The sequence below is a fragment of the Chiloscyllium punctatum genome, chromosome 36 (genome assembly GCF_047496795.1).
Source record: "Chiloscyllium punctatum isolate Juve2018m chromosome 36, sChiPun1.3, whole genome shotgun sequence".
In the NCBI taxonomy this organism is placed as follows: Eukaryota; Metazoa; Chordata; class Chondrichthyes; order Orectolobiformes; family Hemiscylliidae; genus Chiloscyllium; species Chiloscyllium punctatum.
In genome coordinates, this window is record NC_092774.1 from 63113755 (window position 1) to 63125516 (window position 11762).

The window sequence follows — 11762 nt, forward strand, 5'->3', positions numbered from 1 at the left end:
TACTGTGACATCTAGGAATGGCAGTTTATTGTTGTTCTCCTCTTTTTCAAACCAGGAAACCCCCTCCCCCCACTCAGGCCATAGTCTCACGACTTGGAACACCAATATACAGACTAGTCAAAGGCCTCCACTGAAGACGAAAACACCTAGTCGAAGATTCACTCCACTCCATTTACTCCATCCAACAATTCCTGAACACCAAAGACACTAAGATAGAAGAGGGTGGAATAATGCTGTCCTTTGACATAACAGCCCTGTTCACATCCATTAACATCAACGTGACCAAAGAAAACTGAAGACACTACTCGAAGAACCAAAGACACAAACACAGCAACAACTTCATCAGCAAAGATAACACTGTCAACCTCGTGGAAGTGTGCCTTATCACCCACTTCATATTCAGTAACAAGCCCGACAAACAAATCAACGAAACACCCATGAAACACTTCTGTCATCAAAAAATGAAACAAGTTAGAGGAAACCTACAACACCATCAACAATCTCCTTACTGGCATAAAATTCACAAAAGAGAAGAACAACAACAAAGTGCCATTTCTGGATGTCACAGTAGAGCGAACAGTCAATGGTAAAATCAAAACAGCATCTACAGGAAAACACCACACGCGAACCAAATACTTAGCTGCAGAAGTAATCATCCCTACACATGCAAACAAATCTGAATGAGGACACTATTTCAACGAACCACGACACACTGCAGCACCCAGTGACGACGAAGACCAATAAGTAACTGTACACCGCAGTTAAGGAGAAGGGGTAGCCAAAACACGCACTGGAAATTGCTTCTCTGAACGGGAATTGAACCCGGGCCGCAGCGGTGAAAGCGCCGAATCCTAACCACTGGACCACCAGGAACATATGGACAAAGTTTGACAGCTGTACTGAAAATTGCTTCCCTGCCCGGAAATCGAACCCGGGTCACGGGAGTGAGAAGGCTAACACCAATGTCATTTCTTGTATCCATTGCTCCCGATATGATCTCCTCTATGTTGGGGAGACTGGAGCCCCGTCACAGAGTCAAGTCACAGCGCTTGAGGGAACATCTCCAGGACACCCGCAACAATCAACCCCATCGCCCTGTGGCCCAACATTTCAACCTCCCCTCCCACTCTCACAGGGACATGCAGGACCTGGGCATCCTCCATCGTCGCTCCCTCCCCACCCGATGCCTGGAGGAAGAACGCCCCAACTTCAGCCTCGGATACATTCAACCCCAGGACATCAATGTGGACTGCATCAGTTTCCTCATTTCCCCTCCCCCCACCTTACCTCAATTCCAACCTTCCAGCTGAGCGCTGTCCTCAGGACCTGTCTTACCTGCCAATCTCCCTTCCCACCTATCCGCTCCACCCTCCTCTCTGACCTGTCACCTCCATCCCCACCCCCATTCACCTATTGTACTCTTTGCTACCTTCGGCCCAGCACCCCCCAATTTATCTCGCCACCCCTGGAAGCGTCCTGCCTCTTTTCCTGATTAAGAGCTTTTGCCCGAAACGTCGATTTTCCTGATCTTCGGAAGCTGTCTACCTGCTGTAATTTTCCAGCACCACTCTGATCTAAACTCTGGTTTCCAGCATCTGCAGTCCTCACCTTTGCCTACCCAATAATTCCAGTGAGCCGATTTCACATCAACAAACTTACACAAGCAGACACAACGTCTGCAGAAACCCTAGCCACATTACTTTACATCAAAGACATCTGGGAAATGATGTCGGGACAACTCAACCCTCTCAGCATCATGGTAGCCCACAAACCGCCCAACACACTTAAACAGCGGCTAATGAACCTGAAATACCCTTTACAAACAACCAGAAAACGAATGTTATTTACAAAATACCATACAAAGAAATATATACATGAACTCTGCCGCACAGTTCTCTGTGGCAATAAATGCTGGGATGAGATAAGGAAGATTTTTTGAGCCAAAACGAATCGGCACTGACTGGACAGTCATTTAAAATCAACGCTGTCTGTCCAGGACGGAAGACCCGAAGGGATGAACAGTTTTCTTATTTCCTGAAGATTTACAAAGCTGAGTCTGGGTTTTGGTGTTTGTTCCGTTTCCACTCCCAGGAGCCACAGTGGTTGCCAATAGCCAGGCGGTGAGTTGGGGAAAGTGAAATGTGCCGGTGAGCAGCGTGAGGGGCTATTTCAGCTTCCCCTCCTCTGACAGCGCTGTGACTTGACTCTGATGTTCTCAGGGACACTGACTGACGTGACACAGTGAAAGGATTCTCATTCCCGCAGATCAGGAATTCAAACCGTATGCCGGCTTCAGGACAATGAGAAAGATTATTTGGGGTGTGTGAAGAAGCTGTGAGCTGCATTTCAAACAGGTAGGTGGAGTCAGATGCGTCATCCATTGCGCCCCGGCCCTGTGCGTCACTGACGCCGCCATGCTGCAGAGTTCTGACGTTAACACGGACATGCGCAGCAATGGGAACATTCACAAGGTGAACAACCAAAGATAATCACCGTCACTGATTCCCTTCCATAGTCCCAACTTTGTGAAGCAGTATCTTTCACTGGCAAATAAAACACCTTTGTCCTCAGGTGCCTGCTTAACTTCGATCACGACTTCACGCCCCTCACTGTTCTAGTCTCATTTCCAAACTCTTGGCTCATCGCCTCAATAGCAGCTCTGTGGGTATCTGCTTGTTCCACCCTGACAGGCAGTGGGTTGCAGATTCCCGACCAGTCCCAATGTGATTGAAATATTTCAACCCGTCCACTGATTGCATTTAAAAACAAACCGTGGAGCAATCTCCCTTTTCTTTTGATGTCGTTTCTCAACTGTAGTCGGCAGGGATCACACCTGCGTGGGGGAACCGCAATGGGTTTCATGTCCATCGCATTCACCACTTGGCCCATCAACACAGAACCACACTGACAGCTTCATTTCCCAGGTCTGTCTGCCTGTGGAGCTGCGAAAGAGTAAATCATTGCAGAGTTTGTTTGAATCCAATCACTTCACAGGTTTCGAAAGGGTTAAATATCTGCAAATGGCGAGTCTGGGTGTTTCATCCCGAAAGATGAAATGGAAGTTCAGTCAAAAACAGAAATTGCAGGAGCAACTCAGCAGGTCAGGCAGCATCTGTGGAAAGAGAATCAGAGACAATATTTCAGAACTCGTTTTTTTCCTCATCCAGGTACAGCCAAACCTGCTGAGTTTTTCCAGCAGTTTCGCTTTCTGTCTCGGATTCTCAGCATCCGCAGTCCTTTACGTTAGAAATTCAATAAATTCAGAAACCCCTTTGTGCTGCCTCAGTGGAGAAGATTTCCGTTTGGGAAACATTTTCCTGAAACCATTAAAAACGTGCACGTTCGCAGCGAAGAAAGCGGTAGGAGCGAGAACAAGAAACACTCTCTCCCTGGGTGGTCTCGAACCACCAACCTTTCGCTTAACAGCCGAACGCGCTGACCAATTGCACCACAGAGACAAACCCGAGCGCCAGGCCCACAGTGTCTTTGCGAAACCTACTATTCAATTCATAATTCAACCCGCCCCGCCCAAAATTACCATTGTCTTCTATCAGTTTTACTTTTCCATAATAAAGCCTTGGACATTCATTATGGAGACATGGGGACAGCCTGATCCCACCATCTGCAGGCACATCCATGTCACGAGGAACGAGCTCTCCTACACCGGGGCCATCGCCCTTCGAGCCTTTCAGTGTTTTGCCTCTTCCCGAATTTTCTCATTGGCCCCGAGCCGAGAATGGGTTTGAATTCCTGATGTGCAGAGAATTTTTTCAATGTCTCGGGTCAGTTCATCTCCCGAGAATATCAGAGTCAATCAGCCTCTTAAACAAAGGGACGGTGTCTGGACTGTCTCTGCTCAGTCCGTCAGTTCATCTTTCATTCTCCTCTAATTCCACTTCCCAAAGAGTTTCTAAAGATTCACAAAGCTGGAGACTGGGATTTGTGTTTTACTTCCTGAACATTTTTCCACCTGCTAACTGACAATATTTTGCCAAAACCTCTTCCCCATTGTAACACATGCATCATGTTCAGGGATGAGCAATTTCCATTTTGTGGAGACATTCCCAAGTTTGGGAATGCTCTCTTTGGAGCAAAGATGGTTAACTGGAGATTTCCAGGGGTTTTTGTCAATGATGGGAGAAGACGTGGTGTTTTCGCTGCTCGTTGGATGCTGCCTGAACTGCTGTGCTCTTCCAGCACCACTAATCCAGTATTTGGTTTTCAGCATCTGCAGTCATTGTTTTTACCTTGTTGATTTTACCCCAACTGCGAATCCTCTTGCAAGGATGCCTGCTTTGATGAAGTTTTCCTCCTCTCTCTACAAGAATCTCAGGGAGTCCCTCTCCCACTGCAACTCCCAGGTCATTTCCTCTGCCCTGAAGCTCTTCAACCATGTTGTGAAACAAACTCGGTACCAGAGCCACATTTGCCTAGTTTCAAACTTCCAGCTCAGTTACTGTCTCCTTGACGTGTCCGACCTGCCTATCTTCTTTTCCACCTATCCACTCCACCCTCTCCTCCTTGACCTGTCACCTTCATCTCCTCCCCCACTCACCCATTGTACTCTATGCTACTCTCTCCCCACCCCCACCCTCCTCTAGCTTATCTCTCCATGCTTCAGGCTCACTGCCTTTATTCCTGATGAAGGGCTTTTGCCCGAAACGTCGATTTCGCTGCTCGTTGGATGCTGCCTGAACTGCTGTGCTCTTCCAGCACCACTAATCCAGTATTTGGTTTTCAGCATCTGCAGTCATCGTTTTTACCTTAATGATCAGAAGAACCTATTGCCACTGACTAGCGTCAGTTACCAGAGGACAGGGATTGCAGTTCTTTAATGGAAAGCAGCATTTGTGTAGACCAAACACAGCGAATACTGCAGAAAGCCGAGGAGCATCTGTGGAAAGGTAAACAGAGCCGACGTTTTGAGTGTGCTACGGTTTTTGTTCAGAACTCAGTGTTTTGCCTCTTCCCGAAGTTGGTCCAGGTCTGTGTCTCAATTGGCAAACACATGGCAAGTGCAATGCTGCAATGTGAAGTTATAGCCTTTGCTGTTTAAAAAAAAAGCAGTGCATTGTTGAAATGGTGACATATTGGAATGTGGAGAAAGTGAGGACTGGAGGTGAAAGTCGAAAAATGTGGCACTGGAAAAGCACAACAGGTCAGGCAGCATCTGAGGAGCAGGACAGGGAACGTTTCGGGCACAAGCCCTTCATCAGGAATGATGTATGGATGTACTAAGGGGTCTCAGAGTCCCTCCACACCAGTCAATGCCAGTTGTCGGGCAGATGCAGCAGGCAATGAGCGAGGCAAGTGATATATTACGAAGAGGAATTGAGTTCAGAAGTGGGGTCATTGAACATATTCAAGGCTAAGTTCATCTGAGTTTTGAACAACAAAGAAGTGGATGCTTATCGGGGGAGGTAAGAAAATGGTTTTAAGACCAGTAAAGGTCAGTCACAGAGTCTGACAGCATTGAACAGACTCTTCATCCAACTAGTCCGTGCTGAGTATGTTCTCAAACTAAACTCGGCCCACCTACCAGTGTTTGGCCCATAAACCTTCGAAACTTTCGTATTCATGTACTTATCCAAATGTCTTTTAAACGTTGTAACTGTACATGTATAAAATCATGAGGGGCATGGATAGGATTAATAGACAAAGTCTTTTCCTGGGGTGGGTGAGTCCAGACCGAGAGAGCATGGGTTTCGTGTTAGAGGGGAAAGATACAACAGAGACCTCAGGGGCAACTTTATCACGCAGAGGATGGTACATTTATTGAATGATCTGCCAGAGGAAGTGGTGAAGGCTAGTACGATTGCAACTTTTAAAATGCATTTGGGTAGGTGTTCCCACAGAGTTAAATGTTGTCTGTTCTCAGCTCTGCTCGATTTCTGTTGAAGCTTTGACCCCCTTTTACACCTTCTGGAGCAATAAAATATTCTAAGCCTCCTGGGAATGACACCTTATCTATACCCCTTCTGATTTTAAAAATCTCTATTAGGTTAACTGTCAACTTCCTCGGCTCCATTGGAAAAATGTCCCAGATTCTTCTTAACTCAAACCCTCCATTCCCTGCAACACGCTGGTAAAGTCGGGAATAGGGAATTGCATCAAATCACATAAATGTACTGTCTGAAACAATCTAGCTGTGTTCTGGCCTGAGATATTGAGAGTCCCTGGTGTAAGTAATTACGAATGCAATAATTTTGGTCACAGAATTGAACAATCATTTTGCAACAAAGGGGTCTACTTTGATAAGGAGGTTTGGTCATTTCTAGGGTAAGTGAACAGTTTGGAGATCAGGGAGATGAAGTTCCAGACACTTGGGAAGGGCAAGAAATGAATTTGATAAATAAGACAAAGAACTGTGGATGCTGGAAATCTGAAACAAAAACTGAGAACACGGGAAAAACTCAGCAGAACTGGAAGCGTCTGTGGAGAGAAAGCAGAGTTAAAGTTTCGAGTCCAACAACTCCTCTTCGGGATTCTGAAATAGTTTGTGAGAACCCCTTAAGTCATCTGCCCAGCTTTAAGGCCATAATACACAGGAGCAGGATGAGGCCATTTGACCCATCGAGTCTGCTCCACCAGTCGATCATGGCTGATATGTTTCTCAATCCCATTCTGCTGCCCTCTCCTCATAACCCTTGACCCCTTACTAATCAAGAAACTATCTCTGTCTTAAATGCCCTCAATGACTTGGCATCCTCAACCCTTCTCCGAGTGGAAACATCATCTCCACATCCACACTATCCAGTCATAGAGTAGCACAGCGCTGCCTGACCCACTGTGATCTCCAGCATTTGTTGTTTTCAGGAAGGATTCCAGCATCCACAACAACGCGCTTCTAAATTTTGTACCCAGTTGTTTAGCTGTCCCTGGACCCCGCGAGATTTAATCTTACTCAACAATCCACTGTGTGGTACAGTTAACAAAGTTCCCAGTCCCTAACTCTTTCTGCACACATGGGCCGCACGATGGATCAGTGGTTCGCACTGCTACCTTACAGCGCCAGGGATCCGTTTTCGATTCCAGCCTTGGGGCGACTGTCTGTGTGGAGTTTGCACATTCTCCCTGCCGTGTCTGCTGGGTTTCACCCGGGTGCTCTGGTTTCCTCCCAAAATCTAATGATGTGCAATTTCGGGAGAAGTGGCCATACTAAATGGGTCCATAGTGTGCAGTAAGTGTAGTGGAATGGGATAGGGGAATGTGTCCGCATGGGTTACGCTTTGGATGGTCGGTGTGGACTTGTTGGGCTGAATGGCGTGTTTCCACATTGCAGGAATTCTGCGTGGCATTCCCCCAACTCCATGGTCTCAGCACTCTTGGCATTTCCCATGGAGAGTGTGGGGGAGGGAAACAATGTTTTACACGGGAGTAAAGTTCAGTGCGTGTGAAGCTAAAAGTAAACGCATTGCTTCAGCTGTTTTCCCCGGTATACCAGAGGTTGAGGGGTGATCTTACAGATGTTTATAGAATCATGAGAGGCATGGATAGGATAAATAGACAAGGTCATTTCCCTGGGATGGGAGAAGTCCAGAACAGGAGGTTAATACGTTTGAGGTGAGGGAGGCAAGTGTAAGGAATGATCTGCCGGAGGAAGTGGTGGATGTAGGTCCAATAATAACATTTAAAAGGCATCTGGATGGGTATATGAATAGGAAGAGTTCAGAGGGATATGGGCCAAGTGCTGATAAATGAGACGAGATTAATTTACGCTATCTGGTCGGCACAGATGAGTTGGACAGAAGGACCTGTTTCTGTGCTGTGTATCTCTGTGACTCTGGCTTGCCTGTAATGTTTGCCCTGCCTGTGTGTTCAGTTTCTGTCTGGTGTTGGTGACAATGCCTTGATATCTCATTTCCTCCATCGCCCAACTTCCACCTCCCCAGATGTTAACCATTTCGTGTCTGGTTGTTTCTCAAGAAGCTGCATTGAAGGTTCATCCTGAATTGACACTTTTTTTTGCTTCCCAAAATCAGACTTACTCACTCCTACATATCGTGAAAGATACTAACTCTCAGGTGGAGGTATCCAAAATTCAGAGGTGTCTGTCTTGATGTTTTCACTTTTCGGTCTCTGTAAGATCCTGAATCAGTACCGTCGGGAGAATTAGTTTGAGCGGAGTGAGAATAGAGGGGTGAGAAGGGGTGGGATGGTGCTTTCAATTTTGTCGAAAAAGAAAAGAATGTTCTGCAGAAAGTAGAATTGCTTGTTCGGAATTTCTAACCTGGACTGACAGTAATGACTTTTGTAATCTCTTTTTACAGATTATTTGAAGATCTGAAGACGGAAGTTTCAATATCCATCGATGAAGAGCTTTGCCTGAAACATTGACTCTGCTGCTCCTCAGATGCTGCCTGATCTGCTGTGGTTTGACTCTGACTCTCCAGCATTTGCAGTCCTCAATTTCACGTCAATGTCTGGCAGTCACTGAATCCATCGGGACGATAACAATTTTCGACTATGATTCTGTGAGAAGGAACCAAGCTTTTTGGTTCCTCTTTCAGTACGTTTTCAGCATCAGTGAGACTGGAAGAGAGACCTGACTGTTGCAGCACTCTGATTGTGGAGCCAGTAAAAGTTATACGGACTGGGAAGAGGAATTCACGGCAGGGAGGTGCTGTACACGCGTTTGTGTGCAGCTGAAGCTTCGGTCATGGAGAAACCCAAGGAATCCCGTCCCGTGGAGAAACCATGAATATGTGGGAACTGTGGGAAAGGCTTCCGTTTCCCATCTGACCTGGAGACTCATGGGCGCAGTAACACCGGGGTGAGACTGTTCTCCTGCCCTGAGTGCGGGAAGACCTTCAGCAATTCCTCTGTACTGCAGAGGCACCAGGGGGTCCACACAGGCGAGAGGCCATTCTCCTGCCCCGAATGCGGGAAGGCCTTCAGTTATTCCTCCTTCCGACTGACCCACCACCGGGTCCACATATTAGAGAAGCCCTTCAGCTGCTCTAAGTACGGGAAGGCCTACAACGATACCTCTGCCCTGCTGAACCACCAGCGGGTCCACACCGGGGAGAGCCCGTTTCCTGCCTCAAGTGTGGGAAGGGCTTTACCCAGCCATCCCACCTTCGGGTCCATACGGGGGAGAGGCCCTTCCCCTGCCCAGAGTGGGGGAAGGCCTTCAGCAATTCCTTCCACCTGCTGAGGCACAGGTGGGGCCATACCGGGGAGAGGCCGTTCACCTGCCCCGAGTGGAAGCGGAGGTTCTCATCATTCTGCACCTTGCAGAAGCACCAGCGGACACACCAGTGCTCCCCACAATCTGATTCTGCTGGTGAAACTGCAGTGGGTCACTGCGAGGACTGAAACCCTGCACATTCTGACAGTGCTTATAATGGGAGAGTCAGTCGGATTTTTTTGTTTTATGCTGTCGTGCTCCACCACCCCTGCAACTTTGCTTCCAGTGGGAGCTGCTGCTCATTGAGACCAGGCGCTGTTCTCTTCAGTTTTTTTTGTCCAGTTAAACAATTATTGACTCTGACTAGGAACGAGCTCCAGTCTGTAAGAAATAGCTGAATACTCCAGGGTGTCCATTCGCATTCATCTGTGACTTAGAAATTAAATTTATGGTTATGTGCCTGTGAAGAACTCATCATTGAAGGATTGCCCAACGGCTTGGCAAGCCATTGTTGGAAACTGTTTGCTTGAATTAATAATTTTAAAAATTCTCTTCCTTAATTTACCCTTCAAGTTTCTGCCTCTGAGATGGTGGAGGACTTGATCAAAGGGATTAAATCATTGCTATTAACTGGATTATCTTGTTTAACTTTGCCTGAGTAAATTTGTGGTATTCGTAATTGTTTGTTTTTGTTTAAATTATAATTCTGGTGTGCAAGATCTGTTCATCAAGTGTGGTTCTCTTGATGGAACTGCTGTGGGTAACTCCCAGTACTGAGCCCCTGTGATTTCTGACAGTGTGTGTGAAGTGGGAGAGTCAGTGGGCTTTTTTGTTTTATGCCCTTGCCCCACCTAGCCCTGCCGCCAACTGATTCCATTGGGCGTTGCTGCTTGTTGAGCCCAGGAGCTGTTCTCTCGAGATTCTACTGTCCAGTTAAAGAATTGTTGGCTCTTTCTGGGAATGAGTCCCAGCCTGTAAAAAAATGGCTGAATACTTTGGGGTGTCTATTCACATTCAGCAGTGACTTTTAAATTAGATTTACAGTTACGTGTCTGTGAAACAGTCATAGTCCAACGATTGCACAAAGGTTTGGCAATACATTGTTGGAAACTGTTTGCTTGAATTGGTAAGTTAAAAAAATTTTTTTCTTAATTTTCCACTTAAGTTTCAGTCTCTGAGATGGTGGGGTACTTGATCAAAGGGTTTGAATCATTGCTATTAATTAGATTATCTTCTTTAACTTTGCCCTAGAAAATTTGCCATATTTATACTTGTTGGTTTTTGTTTAAATTATAATGTTGATGTGCAACATCTGTTCTTCATCAAGTCTGGTTCAGAACAGTTGAGAAATTGAGGGATATTGCATGTTTTAATTTCACTGTGTTGTGAATCTAGTGGCAGTGACAGTCATTTGTATTGGGTTGATTACCCTTAGTTGTAGTGTCTTCCACCCCAACTATTCACTATGGTAGTGAGTTCCGCAGTCTCACCACACTCTGAGGTTTTTCATGAAATCCTTAGTAGAGAATTGTAAGGGGAAATGTTGACGAGGGCAGAATATAGGGTCTTAACTGCAAAAGCCAGGAAGACATTCGACAAAGTAAAATCATGACTATGTAGGGACAAATAAGGAACTTTGACAGCAATGAAGAGGTCACACGTCAGAGGTCAAGATAATGGTCGTGACAAAAAGAAAAAGTACTCTGCAGATATTCGATATTGTAATTAAGCAAGTTTCTAGATGCTGCAGTTGGTTGAATACGATAAGGTAAAAGATGAAATAACCAAAACCACGAATGTAATTTGATGTCGGTCACCAGAAAACAAGTGTATTCTGTTGATTGATATAGGCCAATTGCATGCAAGTAGGCCATTCAGGCCATCGAGTCAACATTGACTGACCATCCTACCCAGACCCAGTTCGTTACCCAATCCCTGTAACCCTGCATCTCCCCTGGTCAGTCTACCCTCAACTGCACGTCCTTTGGACTGTGAAGGAGGCCAGAGCACCAGAGGAAACCCACGCAGACACAAGGGGAGAATGTGCAAACACCACACAGACAGTCGGCCCGAAGGTGGGATCAAATCCAGGTCACTGATGCCGTGAGGCAGCAGTGCTAACCACCGCGCCACCACCACATGCTGGTCTTTAAAGAAGTGAATTTCAAAGACTCGAGAACACTTGTGAGAAAAACAAAACTTTCCTATCTTAAATGAGAGACTAGTCTCTGGCTAGAATTGAGTTGACATTACATTTACATTAAGTCCTCTCCAGATGTTATACAGCTCCATCGGATCATCTGTTTCTGCTAAACTCAAACTGATACAAGCCCAGCCTGACATCCCCTTGTCCCCGCTTATAAGTTGAGTAAATGAGCGACCCTCGACCTCACTGGCATGACAAAGGATGCCCTCAATCCAAGTTGATCTTAACTGTCTAACCTCTTGACCCCCACGCCACAATGTGGTCAGCTGCAACTCAGCCCTGAACGAGAGCAGAGGAACTGAATACACAGCAGTGAGGTGGACATTGCATTCCCAGAGAATATTGTTCAAGTGTGAATTTTGTTCAGCTCACATTCGGATCACTGCAGGGACTATGTCTCCTGTCATTTAAATGTCTTTGATCCCA